Source organism: Triturus cristatus, chromosome 4_2 (assembly GCF_964204655.1).
Source record: "Triturus cristatus chromosome 4_2, aTriCri1.1, whole genome shotgun sequence".
Lineage (NCBI taxonomy): Eukaryota > Metazoa > Chordata > Amphibia > Caudata > Salamandridae > Triturus > Triturus cristatus.
Window position 1 is genome coordinate 929,810,359 of NC_140586.1, and position 12,500 is coordinate 929,822,858.

The 12,500-nt window shown below is 49.8% G+C and overlaps 22 non-coding genes across 22 annotated transcripts in view; 7 read left to right on the plus strand and 15 right to left on the minus strand.

The window, feature by feature from the left end:
- The window catches only part of TRNAN-GUU (transfer RNA asparagine (anticodon GUU)), a 74-nt gene extending 60 nt beyond the window's left edge, over nt 1–14 (minus strand). Inside the window, exon 1 of the tRNA in view lies at nt 1–14. This exon is cut by the window's left edge and continues 60 nt beyond it. This is a non-coding gene — a tRNA (tRNA-Asn).
- A 1,161-nt stretch (nt 15–1,175) lies between these two features.
- TRNAG-GCC (transfer RNA glycine (anticodon GCC)) lies at nt 1,176–1,246 on the plus strand. Its single transcript has one exon. It is a non-coding gene; the product is annotated as a tRNA-Gly (tRNA).
- Nucleotides 1,247–1,317: 71 nt separating this feature from the next.
- On the minus strand, nt 1,318–1,389 carry TRNAW-CCA (transfer RNA tryptophan (anticodon CCA)). The gene has a single exon. It is a non-coding gene; the product is annotated as a tRNA-Trp (tRNA).
- A 243-nt stretch (nt 1,390–1,632) lies between these two features.
- On the minus strand, nt 1,633–1,706 carry TRNAN-GUU (transfer RNA asparagine (anticodon GUU)). The gene has a single exon. It is a non-coding gene; the product is annotated as a tRNA-Asn (tRNA).
- A 1,154-nt stretch (nt 1,707–2,860) lies between these two features.
- On the plus strand, nt 2,861–2,931 carry TRNAG-GCC (transfer RNA glycine (anticodon GCC)). Its single transcript has one exon. It is a non-coding gene; the product is annotated as a tRNA-Gly (tRNA).
- A 71-nt stretch (nt 2,932–3,002) lies between these two features.
- TRNAW-CCA (transfer RNA tryptophan (anticodon CCA)) lies at nt 3,003–3,074 on the minus strand. The gene has a single exon. It is a non-coding gene; the product is annotated as a tRNA-Trp (tRNA).
- Nucleotides 3,075–3,317: 243 nt separating this feature from the next.
- Nucleotides 3,318–3,391, minus strand: TRNAN-GUU (transfer RNA asparagine (anticodon GUU)). Its single transcript has one exon. It is a non-coding gene; the product is annotated as a tRNA-Asn (tRNA).
- Nucleotides 3,392–4,552: 1,161 nt separating this feature from the next.
- Nucleotides 4,553–4,623, plus strand: TRNAG-GCC (transfer RNA glycine (anticodon GCC)). The gene has a single exon. It is a non-coding gene; the product is annotated as a tRNA-Gly (tRNA).
- A 71-nt stretch (nt 4,624–4,694) lies between these two features.
- On the minus strand, nt 4,695–4,766 carry TRNAW-CCA (transfer RNA tryptophan (anticodon CCA)). Its single transcript has one exon. It is a non-coding gene; the product is annotated as a tRNA-Trp (tRNA).
- A 243-nt stretch (nt 4,767–5,009) lies between these two features.
- On the minus strand, nt 5,010–5,083 carry TRNAN-GUU (transfer RNA asparagine (anticodon GUU)). The gene has a single exon. It is a non-coding gene; the product is annotated as a tRNA-Asn (tRNA).
- A 1,154-nt stretch (nt 5,084–6,237) lies between these two features.
- TRNAG-GCC (transfer RNA glycine (anticodon GCC)) lies at nt 6,238–6,308 on the plus strand. The gene has a single exon. It is a non-coding gene; the product is annotated as a tRNA-Gly (tRNA).
- Nucleotides 6,309–6,379: 71 nt separating this feature from the next.
- On the minus strand, nt 6,380–6,451 carry TRNAW-CCA (transfer RNA tryptophan (anticodon CCA)). Its single transcript has one exon. It is a non-coding gene; the product is annotated as a tRNA-Trp (tRNA).
- Nucleotides 6,452–6,694: 243 nt separating this feature from the next.
- Nucleotides 6,695–6,768, minus strand: TRNAN-GUU (transfer RNA asparagine (anticodon GUU)). The gene has a single exon. It is a non-coding gene; the product is annotated as a tRNA-Asn (tRNA).
- A 1,160-nt stretch (nt 6,769–7,928) lies between these two features.
- On the plus strand, nt 7,929–7,999 carry TRNAG-GCC (transfer RNA glycine (anticodon GCC)). The gene has a single exon. It is a non-coding gene; the product is annotated as a tRNA-Gly (tRNA).
- Nucleotides 8,000–8,070: 71 nt separating this feature from the next.
- On the minus strand, nt 8,071–8,142 carry TRNAW-CCA (transfer RNA tryptophan (anticodon CCA)). Its single transcript has one exon. It is a non-coding gene; the product is annotated as a tRNA-Trp (tRNA).
- A 243-nt stretch (nt 8,143–8,385) lies between these two features.
- TRNAN-GUU (transfer RNA asparagine (anticodon GUU)) lies at nt 8,386–8,459 on the minus strand. Its single transcript has one exon. It is a non-coding gene; the product is annotated as a tRNA-Asn (tRNA).
- A 1,154-nt stretch (nt 8,460–9,613) lies between these two features.
- Nucleotides 9,614–9,684, plus strand: TRNAG-GCC (transfer RNA glycine (anticodon GCC)). Its single transcript has one exon. It is a non-coding gene; the product is annotated as a tRNA-Gly (tRNA).
- Nucleotides 9,685–9,755: 71 nt separating this feature from the next.
- TRNAW-CCA (transfer RNA tryptophan (anticodon CCA)) lies at nt 9,756–9,827 on the minus strand. Its single transcript has one exon. It is a non-coding gene; the product is annotated as a tRNA-Trp (tRNA).
- Nucleotides 9,828–10,070: 243 nt separating this feature from the next.
- Nucleotides 10,071–10,144, minus strand: TRNAN-GUU (transfer RNA asparagine (anticodon GUU)). Its single transcript has one exon. It is a non-coding gene; the product is annotated as a tRNA-Asn (tRNA).
- Nucleotides 10,145–11,310: 1,166 nt separating this feature from the next.
- On the plus strand, nt 11,311–11,381 carry TRNAG-GCC (transfer RNA glycine (anticodon GCC)). Its single transcript has one exon. It is a non-coding gene; the product is annotated as a tRNA-Gly (tRNA).
- A 71-nt stretch (nt 11,382–11,452) lies between these two features.
- TRNAW-CCA (transfer RNA tryptophan (anticodon CCA)) lies at nt 11,453–11,524 on the minus strand. The gene has a single exon. It is a non-coding gene; the product is annotated as a tRNA-Trp (tRNA).
- Nucleotides 11,525–11,767: 243 nt separating this feature from the next.
- TRNAN-GUU (transfer RNA asparagine (anticodon GUU)) lies at nt 11,768–11,841 on the minus strand. The gene has a single exon. It is a non-coding gene; the product is annotated as a tRNA-Asn (tRNA).
- Between the last annotated feature and the right edge of the window lie 659 nt (nt 11,842–12,500).

Here is a 12,500-nt window from a genome sequence, read left to right on the forward strand (position 1 = left end):
TGCGCCACAGAGACTAGTGACAAAAGCACATCTCCTGAGACTCAACATATATCTTTATGTGTGCGCGCCTGCCTTGAGCTTGTGTTATATAAGGCGTCTTTATCCTACGCAGCATTTGCCATTTGCTTAGTGTCTTGTCACTGTTGGGTGTTATGATGCGCAGACTACTATCTAATGGTGTTAGGGCCAGTATTACAACCAGTCCCAGTGTATGAGATACATGTATGACTTTTCTGTGGCCTTCTTAGCGTAGCTATCTGCTCCTCTGGTGGTGTTCTACCAGCCTGTCAGGCGTGTGTCTTGCCCATCCAATCTTCACTGTGGCATGTTAGACTTGTCTTCTCTGTGAGCGGAGTCTCCTTCCCAGAGCAGGTGCTTTCTCTGAACTCTTGCTTTGTAAGACTGCTGGGCAAGGCCCTCCCTAGCCCCTCACTCAGATAGATACATTTACCTGCAGAGCTCAGCTTTGGAGAAAGAGAGGGGGCAGAGAGCGCAAAGGGGAAGGCCCAAGGTGCACACCTTATTTTACATAAAAGCTCGGGCTCTTGGGAGGACAGGAACATGAGGGTTCTCAGGGAAAGCCATCACATTAGTATTGATGGCTGGGCCTTGAAACACAACAATCCCGGAATGGCCAGGCACAAAATGCCTGTGCAATAGGCCTGACCATAGGCTTCTGGAGGTCTTGCTCTCCAGAGGCCCCAGTGGTCTAAGCCCGACCAGGGCTGTAGGCCGCGTTGGGAGCGCGTTGGGAGCGCGTTAGGGACGCATAAAGGGACGCAGGGCGCAGAACTCTGCCCGTTTCACCCCAGCATTTCGGGGAGGACAGGGAATTTGGCAAAGACAGTGGGAAGGATTTTTAAGGAGGAGAGTTCAGTGACATGATCTGAAACACAATAGTGCTGGTGATCTGGAGGCTGCCTTCTATGAGCCACTTCTGTCGGGAGCAGCCTGCCATCATGCCCTGATAACCACAACACTAGTCCCAAGCCAGTGACCTCAGCAAATGCAAAAACATTCATACTTATAGTCTCCTGCATCTGATTCTTGCCATCATGTGAAACGTTGGCATTCCAATGTCTGTTGCACACACTTTGTTCATAGGTGTGCAATTTGAGTGCGTGCGCCTCATCACTGTCTTGGACAGAGCTCTGTCTCTAAGCTACACATGTGAAGCATTGGTGGTTCAGTGGTAGAATTCTCGCCTGCCACGCGGGAGGCCCGGGTTCGATTCCCGGCCAATGCAAGGCTGTGTTCTTTTGACTTTGCTTTCTAAATCAAATATGGGAACTCAGTGGGGCATAAAATGGGAAACAGTTACCCCGACGTGATTTGAACACGCAACCTTCTGATCTGGAGTCAGACGCGCTACCGTTGCGCCACGAGGTCCTTGCTTTTGGAGACACATCAGCAAATGTTGTGAGCCTTTTCATTTTTGCCCACCTCCTTATATGCCTAGGGTTGTATTACAAGGTTTGGCTTTTTGTTTTCCATCCTATTGATGAAATTGAGTGCAGGTGCAGAGAGAACGCAGAGGATTGAAATGTTCAGGGAAAGGGTCTCACGCAGGAGCTCTAGACCAAAGGCACATTACTATGATTTATTAAAGTGCTTCATGCATGCAAAAGGAAACGTCCCTGGGTGGGCTTGAACCACCAACCTTTCGGTTAACAGCCGAACACGCTAACCGATTGCGCCACAGAGACTAGTGACAAAAGCACATCTCCTGAGACTCAACATATATCTTTATGTGTGCGCGCCTGCCTTGAGCTTGTGTTATATAAGGCGTCTTTATCCTACGCAGCATTTGCCATTTGCTTAGTGTCTTGTCACTGTTGGGTGTTATGATGCGCAGACTACTATCTAATGGTGTTAGGGCCAGTATTACAACCAGTCCCAGTGTATGAGATACATGTATGACTTTTCTGTGGCCTTCTTAGCGTAGCTATCTGCTCCTCTGGTGGTGTTCTACCAGCCTGTCAGGCGTGTGTCTTGCCCATCCAATCTTCACTGTGGCATGTTAGACTTGTCTTCTCTGTGAGCGGAGTCTCCTTCCCAGAGCAGGTGCTTTCTCTGAACTCTTGCTTTGTAAGACTGCTGGGCAAGGCCCTCCCTAGCCCCTCACTCAGATAGATACATTTACCTGCAGAGCTCAGCTTTGGAGAAAGAGAGGGGGCAGAGAGCGCAAAGGGGAAGGCCCAAGGTGCACACCTTATTTTACATAAAAGCTCGGGCTCTTGGGAGGACAGGGACATGAGGGTTCTCAGGGAAAGCCATCACATTAGTATTGATGGCTGGGCCTTGAAACACAACAATCCCGGAATGGCCAGGCACAAAATGCCTGTGCAATAGGCCTGACCATAGGCTTCTGGAGGTCTTGCTCTCCAGAGGCCCCAGTGGTCTAAGCCCGACCAGGGCTGTGCCCGACCAGGGCTGTAGGCCGCGTTGGGAGCGCGTTAGGGACGCAGGGCGCAGAACTCTGCCCGTTTCACCCCAGCATTTCGGGGAGGACAGGGAATTTGGCAAAGACAGTGGGAAGGATTTTTAAGGAGGAGAGTTCAGTGACATGATCTGAAACACAATAGTGCTGGTGATCTGGAGGCTGCCTTCTATGAGCCCCTTCTGTCGGGAGCAGCCTGCCATCATGCCCTGATAACCACAACACTAGTCCCAAGCCAGTGACCTCAGCAAATGCAAAAACATTCATACTTATAGTCTCCTGCATCTGATTCTTGCCATCATGTGAAACGTTGGCATTCCAATGTCTGTTGCACACACTTTGTTCATAGGTGTGCAATTTGAGTGCGTGCGCCTCATCACTGTCTTGGACAGAGCTCTGTCTCTAAGCTACACATGTGAAGCATTGGTGGTTCAGTGGAAGAATTCTCGCCTGCCACGCGGGAGGCCTGGGTTCGATTCCCGGCCAATGCAAGGCTGTGTTCTTTTGACTTTGCTTTCTAAATCAAATATGGGAACTCAGTGGGGCATAAAATGGGAAACAGTGACCCCGATGTGATTTGAACACGCAACCTTCTGATCTGGAGTCAGACGCGCTACCGTTGCGCCACGAGGTCCTTGCATTTGGAGTCACATCAGCAAATGTTGTGAGCCTTTTCATTTTTGCCCACCTCCTTATATGCCTAGGGTTGTATTACAAGGTTTGGCTTTTTGTTTTCCATCCTATTGATGAAATTGAGTGCAGGTGCAGAGAGAACGCAGAGGATTGAAATGTTCAGGGAAAGGGTCTCACGCAGGAGCTTTAGACCAAAGGCACATTACTATGATTTATTAAAGTGCTTCATGCATGCAAAAGGAAACGTCCCTGGGTGGGCTTGAACCACCAACCTTTCGGTTAACAGCCGAACGCACTAACCGATTGCGCCACAGAGACTAGTGACAAAAGCACATCTCCTGAGACCCAACATATATCTTTATGTGTGCGCGCCTGCCTTGAGCTTGTGTTATATAAGGCGTCTTTATCCTACGCAGCATTTGCCATTTGCTTAGTGTCTTGTCACTGTTGGGTGTTATGATGCGCAGACTACTGTCTAATGGTGTTAGGGCCAGTATTACAACCAGTCCCAGTGTATGAGATACATGTATGACTTTTCTGTGGCCTTCTTAGCGTAGCTATCTGCTCCTCTGGTGGTGTTCTACCAGCCTGTCAGGCGTGTGTCTTGCCCATCCAATCTTCACTGTGGCATGTTAGACTTGTCTTCTCTGTGAGCGGAGTCTCCTTCCCAGAGCAGGTGCTTTCTCTGAACTCTTGCTTTGTAAGACTGCTGGGCAAGGCCCTCCCTAGCCCCTCACTCAGATAGATACATTTACCTGCAGAGCTCAGCTTTGGAGAAAGAGAGGGGGCAGAGAGCGCAAAGGGGAAGGCCCAAGGTGCACACCTTATTTTACATAAAAGCTCGGGCTCTTGGGAGGACAGGAACATGAGGGTTCTCAGGGAAAGCCATCACATTAGTATTGATGGCTGGGCCTTGAAACACAACAATCCCGGAATGGCCAGGCACAAAATGCCTGTGCAATAGGCCTGACCATAGGCTTCTGGAGGTCTTGCTCTCCAGAGGCCCCAGTGGTCTAAGCCCGACCAGGGCTGTAGGCCGCGTTGGGAGCGCGTTGGGAGCGCGTTAGGGACGCATAAAGGGACGCAGGGCGCAGAACTCTGCCCGTTTCACCCCAGCATTTCGGGGAGGACAGGGAATTTGGCAAAGACAGTGGGAAGGATTTTTAAGGAGGAGAGTTCAGTGACATGATCTGAAACACAATAGTGCTGGTGATCTGGAGGCTGCCTTCTATGAGCCACTTCTGTCGGGAGCAGCCTGCCATCATGCCCTGATAACCACAACACTAGTCCCAAGCCAGTGACCTCAGCAAATGCAAAAACATTCATACTTATAGTCTCCTGCATCTGATTCTTGCCATCATGTGAAACGTTGGCATTCCAATGTCTGTTGCACACACTTTGTTCATAGGTGTGCAATTTGAGTGCGTGCGCCTCATCACTGTCTTGGACAGAGCTCTGTCTCTAAGCTACACATGTGAAGCATTGGTGGTTCAGTGGTAGAATTCTCGCCTGCCACGCGGGAGGCCCGGGTTCGATTCCCGGCCAATGCAAGGCTGTGTTCTTTTGACTTTGCTTTCTAAATCAAATATGGGAACTCAGTGGGGCATAAAATGGGAAACAGTTACCCCGACGTGATTTGAACACGCAACCTTCTGATCTGGAGTCAGACGCGCTACCGTTGCGCCACGAGGTCCTTGCTTTTGGAGACACATCAGCAAATGTTGTGAGCCTTTTCATTTTTGCCCACCTCCTTATATGCCTAGGGTTGTATTACAAGGTTTGGCTTTTTGTTTTCCATCCTATTGATGAAATTGAGTGCAGGTGCAGAGAGAACGCAGAGGATTGAAATGTTCAGGGAAAGGGTCTCACGCAGGAGCTCTAGACCAAAGGCACATTACTATGATTTATTAAAGTGCTTCATGCATGCAAAAGGAAACGTCCCTGGGTGGGCTTGAACCACCAACCTTTCGGTTAACAGCCGAACACGCTAACCGATTGCGCCACAGAGACTAGTGACAAAAGCACATCTCCTGAGACTCAACATATATCTTTATGTGTGCGCGCCTGCCTTGAGCTTGTGTTATATAAGGCGTCTTTATCCTACGCAGCATTTGCCATTTGCTTAGTGTCTTGTCACTGTTGGGTGTTATGATGCGCAGACTACTATCTAATGGTGTTAGGGCCAGTATTACAACCAGTCCCAGTGTATGAGATACATGTATGACTTTTCTGTGGCCTTCTTAGCGTAGCTATCTGCTCCTCTGGTGGTGTTCTACCAGCCTGTCAGGCGTGTGTCTTGCCCATCCAATCTTCACTGTGGCATGTTAGACTTGTCTTCTCTGTGAGCGGAGTCTCCTTCCCAGAGCAGGTGCTTTCTCTGAACTCTTGCTTTGTAAGACTGCTGGGCAAGGCCCTCCCTAGCCCCTCACTCAGATAGATACATTTACCTGCAGAGCTCAGCTTTGGAGAAAGAGAGGGGGCAGAGAGCGCAAAGGGGAAGGCCCAAGGTGCACACCTTATTTTACATAAAAGCTCGGGCTCTTGGGAGGACAGGGACATGAGGGTTCTCAGGGAAAGCCATCACATTAGTATTGATGGCTGGGCCTTGAAACACAACAATCCCGGAATGGCCAGGCACAAAATGCCTGTGCAATAGGCCTGACCATAGGCTTCTGGAGGTCTTGCTCTCCAGAGGCCCCAGTGGTCTAAGCCCGACCAGGGCTGTGCCCGACCAGGGCTGTAGGCCGCGTTGGGAGCGCGTTAGGGACGCAGGGCGCAGAACTCTGCCCGTTTCACCCCAGCATTTCGGGGAGGACAGGGAATTTGGCAAAGACAGTGGGAAGGATTTTTAAGGAGGAGAGTTCAGTGACATGATCTGAAACACAATAGTGCTGGTGATCTGGAGGCTGCCTTCTATGAGCCCCTTCTGTCGGGAGCAGCCTGCCATCATGCCCTGATAACCACAACACTAGTCCCAAGCCAGTGACCTCAGCAAATGCAAAAACATTCATACTTATAGTCTCCTGCATCTGATTCTTGCCATCATGTGAAACGTTGGCATTCCAATGTCTGTTGCACACACTTTGTTCATAGGTGTGCAATTTGAGTGCGTGCGCCTCATCACTGTCTTGGACAGAGCTCTGTCTCTAAGCTACACATGTGAAGCATTGGTGGTTCAGTGGAAGAATTCTCGCCTGCCACGCGGGAGGCCTGGGTTCGATTCCCGGCCAATGCAAGGCTGTGTTCTTTTGACTTTGCTTTCTAAATCAAATATGGGAACTCAGTGGGGCATAAAATGGGAAACAGTGACCCCGATGTGATTTGAACACGCAACCTTCTGATCTGGAGTCAGACGCGCTACCGTTGCGCCACGAGGTCCTTGCATTTGGAGTCACATCAGCAAATGTTGTGAGCCTTTTCATTTTTGCCCACCTCCTTATATGCCTAGGGTTGTATTACAAGGTTTGGCTTTTTGTTTTCCATCCTATTGATGAAATTGAGTGCAGGTGCAGAGAGAACGCAGAGGATTGAAATGTTCAGGGAAAGGGTCTCACGCAGGAGCTTTAGACCAAAGGCACATTACTATGATTTATTAAAGTGCTTCATGCATGCAAAAGGAAACGTCCCTGGGTGGGCTTGAACCACCAACCTTTCGGTTAACAGCCGAACGCACTAACCGATTGCGCCACAGAGACTAGTGACAAAAGCACATCTCCTGAGACCCAACATATATCTTTATGTGTGCGCGCCTGCCTTGAGCTTGTGTTATATAAGGCGTCTTTATCCTACGCAGCATTTGCCATTTGCTTAGTGTCTTGTCACTGTTGGGTGTTATGATGCGCAGACTACTGTCTAATGGTGTTAGGGCCAGTATTACAACCAGTCCCAGTGTATGAGATACATGTATGACTTTTCTGTGGCCTTCTTAGCGTAGCTATCTGCTCCTCTGGTGGTGTTCTACCAGCCTGTCAGGCGTGTGTCTTGCCCATCCAATCTTCACTGTGGCATGTTAGACTTGTCTTCTCTGTGAGCGGAGTCTCCTTCCCAGAGCAGGTGCTTTCTCTGAACTCTTGCTTTGTAAGACTGCTGGGCAAGGCCCTCCCTAGCCCCTCACTCAGATAGATACATTTACCTGCAGAGCTCAGCTTTGGAGAAAGAGAGGGGGCAGAGAGCGCAAAGGGGAAGGCCCAAGGTGCACACCTTATTTTACATAAAGCTCGGGCTCTTGGGAGGACAGGAACATGAGGGTTCTCAGGGAAAGCCATCACATTAGTATTGATGGCTGGGCCTTGAAACACAACAATCCCGGAATGGCCAGGCACAAAATGCCTGTGCAATAGGCCTGACCATAGGCTTCTGGAGGTCTTGCTCTCCAGAGGCCCCAGTGGTCTAAGCCCGACCAGGGCTGTAGGCCGCGTTGGGAGCGCGTTGGGAGCGCGTTAGGGACGCATAAAGGGACGCAGGGCGCAGAACTCTGCCCGTTTCACCCCAGCATTTCGGGGAGGACAGGGAATTTGGCAAAGACAGTGGGAAGGATTTTTAAGGAGGAGAGTTCAGTGACATGATCTGAAACACAATAGTGCTGGTGATCTGGAGGCTGCCTTCTATGAGCCACTTCTGTCGGGAGCAGCCTGCCATCATGCCCTGATAACCACAACACTAGTCCCAAGCCAGTGACCTCAGCAAATGCAAAAACATTCATACTTATAGTCTCCTGCATCTGATTCTTGCCATCATGTGAAACGTTGGAATTCCAATGTCTGTTGCACACACTTTGTTCATAGGTGTGCAATTTGAGTGCGTGCGCCTCATCACTGTCTTGGACAGAGCTCTGTCTCGAAGCTACACATGTGAAGCATTGGTGGTTCAGTGGTAGAATTCTCGCCTGCCACGCGGGAGGCCCGGGTTCGATTCCCGGCCAATGCAAGGCTGTGTTCTTTTGACTTTGCTTTCTAAATCAAATATGGGAACTCAGTGGGGCATAAAATGGGAAACAGTTACCCCGACGTGATTTGAACACGCAACCTTCTGATCTGGAGTCAGACGCGCTACCGTTGCGCCACGAGGTCCTTGCTTTTGGAGACACATCAGCAAATGTTGTGAGCCTTTTCATTTTTGCCCACCTCCTTATATGCCTAGGGTTGTATTACAAGGTTTGGCTTTTTGTTTTCCATCCTATTGATGAAATTGAGTGCAGGTGCAGAGAGAACGCAGAGGATTGAAATGTTCAGGGAAAGGGTCTCACGCAGGAGCTCTAGACCAAAGGCACATTACTATGATTTATTAAAGTGCTTCATGCATGCAAAAGGAAACGTCCCTGGGTGGGCTTGAACCACCAACCTTTCGGTTAACAGCCGAACACGCTAACCGATTGCGCCACAGAGACTAGTGACAAAAGCACATCTCCTGAGACTCAACATATATCTTTATGTGTGCGCGCCTGCCTTGAGCTTGTGTTATATAAGGCGTCTTTATCCTACGCAGCATTTGCCATTTGCTTAGTGTCTTGTCACTGTTGGGTGTTATGATGCGCAGACTACTATCTAATGGTGTTAGGGCCAGTATTACAACCAGTCCCAGTGTATGAGATACATGTATGACTTTTCTGTGGCCTTCTTAGCGTAGCTATCTGCTCCTCTGGTGGTGTTCTACCAGCCTGTCAGGCGTGTGTCTTGCCCATCCAATCTTCACTGTGGCATGTTAGACTTGTCTTCTCTGTGAGCGGAGTCTCCTTCCCAGAGCAGGTGCTTTCTCTGAACTCTTGCTTTGTAAGACTGCTGGGCAAGGCCCTCCCTAGCCCCTCACTCAGATAGATACATTTACCTGCAGAGCTCAGCTTTGGAGAAAGAGAGGGGGCAGAGAGCGCAAAGGGGAAGGCCCAAGGTGCACACCTTATTTTACATAAAAGCTCGGGCTCTTGGGAGGACAGGGACATGAGGGTTTTCAGGGAAAGCCATCACATTAGTATTGATGGCTGGGCCTTGAAACACAACAATCCCGGAATGGCCAGGCACAAAATGCCTGTGCAATAGGCCTGACCATAGGCTTCTGGAGGTCTTGCTCTCCAGAGGCCCCAGTGGTCTAAGCCCGACCAGGGCTGTGCCCGACCAGGGCTGTAGGCCGCGTTGGGAGCGCGTTAGGGACGCAGGGCGCAGAACTCTGCCCGTTTCACCCCAGCATTTCGGGGAGGACAGGGAATTTGGCAAAGACAGTGGGAAGGATTTTTAAGGAGGAGAGTTCAGTGACATGATCTGAAACACAATAGTGCTGGTGATCTGGAGGCTGCCTTCTATGAGCCCCTTCTGTCGGGAGCAGCCTGCCATCATGCCCTGATAACCACAACACTAGTCCCAAGCCAGTGACCTCAGCAAATGCAAAAACATTCATACTTATAGTCTCCTGCATCTGATTCTTGCCATCATGTGAAACGTTGGCATTCCAATGTCTGTTGCACACACTTTGTTCATAGGTGTGCAATTTGAGTGCGTGCGCCTCATCACTGTCTTGGACAGAGCTCTGTCTCTAAGCTACACATGTGAAGCATTGGTGGTTCAGTGGAAGAATTCTCGCCTGCCACGCGGGAGGCCTGGGTTCGATTCCCGGCCAATGCAAGGCTGTGTTCTTTTGACTTTGCTTTCTAAATCAAATATGGGAACTCAGTGGGGCATAAAACGGGAAACAGTGACCCCGATGTGATTTGAACACGCAACCTTCTGATCTGGAGTCAGACGCGCTACCGTTGCGCCACGAGGTCCTTGCATTTGGAGTCACATCAGCAAATGTTGTGAGCCTTTTCATTTTTGCCCACCTCCTTATATGCCTAGGGTTGTATTACAAGGTTTGGCTTTTTGTTTTCCATCCTATTGATGAAATTGAGTGCAGGTGCAGAGAGAACGCAGAGGATTGAAATGTTCAGGGAAAGGGTCTCACGCAGGAGCTTTAGACCAAAGGCACATTACTATGATTTATTAAAGTGCTTCATGCATGCAAAAGGAAACGTCCCTGGGTGGGCTTGAACCACCAACCTTTCGGTTAACAGCCGAACGCACTAACCGATTGCGCCACAGAGACTAGTGACAAAAGCACATCTCCTGAGACCCAACATATATCTTTATGTGTGCGCGCCTGCCTTGAGCTTGTGTTATATAAGGCGTCTTTATCCTACGCAGCATTTGCCATTTGCTTAGTGTCTTGTCACTGTTGGGTGTTATGATGCGCAGACTACTATCTAATGGTGTTAGGGCCAGTATTACAACCAGTCCCAGTGTATGAGATACATGTATGACTTTTCTGTGGCCTTCTTAGCGTAGCTATCTGCTCCTCTGGTGGTGTTCTACCAGCCTGTCAGGCGTGTGTCTTGCCCATCCAATCTTCACTGTGGCATGTTAGACTTGTCTTCTCTGTGAGCGGAGTCTCCTTCCCAGAGCAGGTGCTTTCTCTGAACTCTTGCTTTGTAAGACTGCTGGGCAAGGCCCTCCCTAGCCCCTCACTCAGATAGATACATTTACCTGCAGAGCTCAGCTTTGGAGAAAGAGAGGGGGCAGAGAGCGCAAAGGGGAAGGCCCAAGGTGCACACCTTATTTTACATAAAAGCTCGGGCTCTTGGGAGGACAGGGACATGAGGGTTCTCAGGGAAACCCATCACATTAGTATTGATGGCTGGGCCTTGAAACACAACAATCCCGGAATGGCCAGGCACAAAATGCCTGTGCAATAGGCCTGACCATAGGCTTCTGGAGGTCTTGCTCTCCAGAGGCCCCAGTGGTCTAAGCCCGACCAGGGCTGTGCCCGACCAGGGCTGTAGGCCGCGTTGGGAGCGCGTTAGGGACGCATAAAGGGACGCAGGGCGCAGAACTCTGCCCGTTTCACCCCAGCATTTCGGGGAGGACAGGGAATTTGGCAAAGACAGTGGGAAGGATTTTTAAGGAGGAGAGTTCAGTGACATGATCTGAAACACAATAGTGCTGGTGATCTGGAGGCTGCCTTCTATGAGCCACTTCTGTCGGGAGCAGCCTGCCATCATGCCCTGATAACCACAACACTAGTCCCAAGCCAGTGACCTCAGCAAATGCAAAAACATTCATACTTATAGTCTCCTGCATCTGATTCTTGCCATCATGTGAAACGTTGGCATTCCAATGTCTGTTGCACACACTTTGTTCATAGGTGTGCAATTTGAGTGCGTGCGCCTCATCACTGTCTTGGACAGAGCTCTGTCTCTAAGCTACACATGTGAAGCATTGGTGGTTCAGTGGTAGAATTCTCGCCTGCCACGCGGGAGGCCCGGGTTCGATTCCCGGCCAATGCAAGGCTGTGTTCTTTTGACTTTGCTTTCTAAATCAAATATGGGAACTCAGTGGGGCATAAAATGGGAAACAGTTACCCCGACGTGATTTGAACACGCAACCTTCTGATCTGGAGTCAGACGCGCTACCGTTGCGCCACGAGGTCCTTGCTTTTGGAGACACATCAGCAAATGTTGTGAGCCTTTTCATTTTTGCCCACCTCCTTATATGCCTAGGGTTGTATTACAAGGTTTGGCTTTTTGTTTTCCATCCTATTGATGAAATTGAGTGCAGGTGCAGAGAGAACGCAGAGGATTGAAATGTTCAGGGAAAGGGTCTCACGCAGGAGCTCTAGACCAAAGGCACATTACTATGATTTATTAAAGTGCTTCATGCATGCAAAAGGAAACGTCCCTGGGTGGGCTTGAACCACCAACCTTTCGGTTAACAGCCGAACACGCTAACCGATTGCGCCACAGAGACTAGTGACAAAAGTACATCTCCTGAGACTCAACATATATCTTTATGTGTGCGCGCCTGCCTTGAGCTTGTGTTATATAAGGCGTCTTTATCCTACGCAGCATTTGCCATTTGCTTAGTGTCTTGTCACTGTTGGGTGTTATGATGCGCAGACTACTATCTAATGGTGTTAGGGCCAGTATTACAACCAGTCCCAGTGTATGAGATACATGTATGACTTTTCTGTGGCCTTCTTAGCGTAGCTATCTGCTCCTCTGGTGGTGTTCTACCAGCCTGTCAGGCGTGTGTCTTGCCCATCCAATCTTCACTGTGGCATGTTAGACTTGTCTTCTCTGTGAGCGGAGTCTCCTTCCCAGAGCAGGTGCTTTCTCTGAACTCTTGCTTTGTAAGACTGCTGGGCAAGGCCCTCCCTAGCCCCTCACTCAGATAGATACATTTACCTGCAGAGCTCAGCTTTGGAGAAAGAGAGGGGGCAGAGAGCGCAAAGGGGAAGGCCCAAGGTGCACACCTTATTTTACATAAAAGCTCGGGCTCTTGGGAGGACAGGGACATGAGGGTTTTCAGGGAAAGCCATCACATTAGTATTGATGGCTGGGCCTTGAAACACAACAATCCCGGAATGGCCAGGCACAAAATGCCTGTGCAATAGGCCTGACCATAGG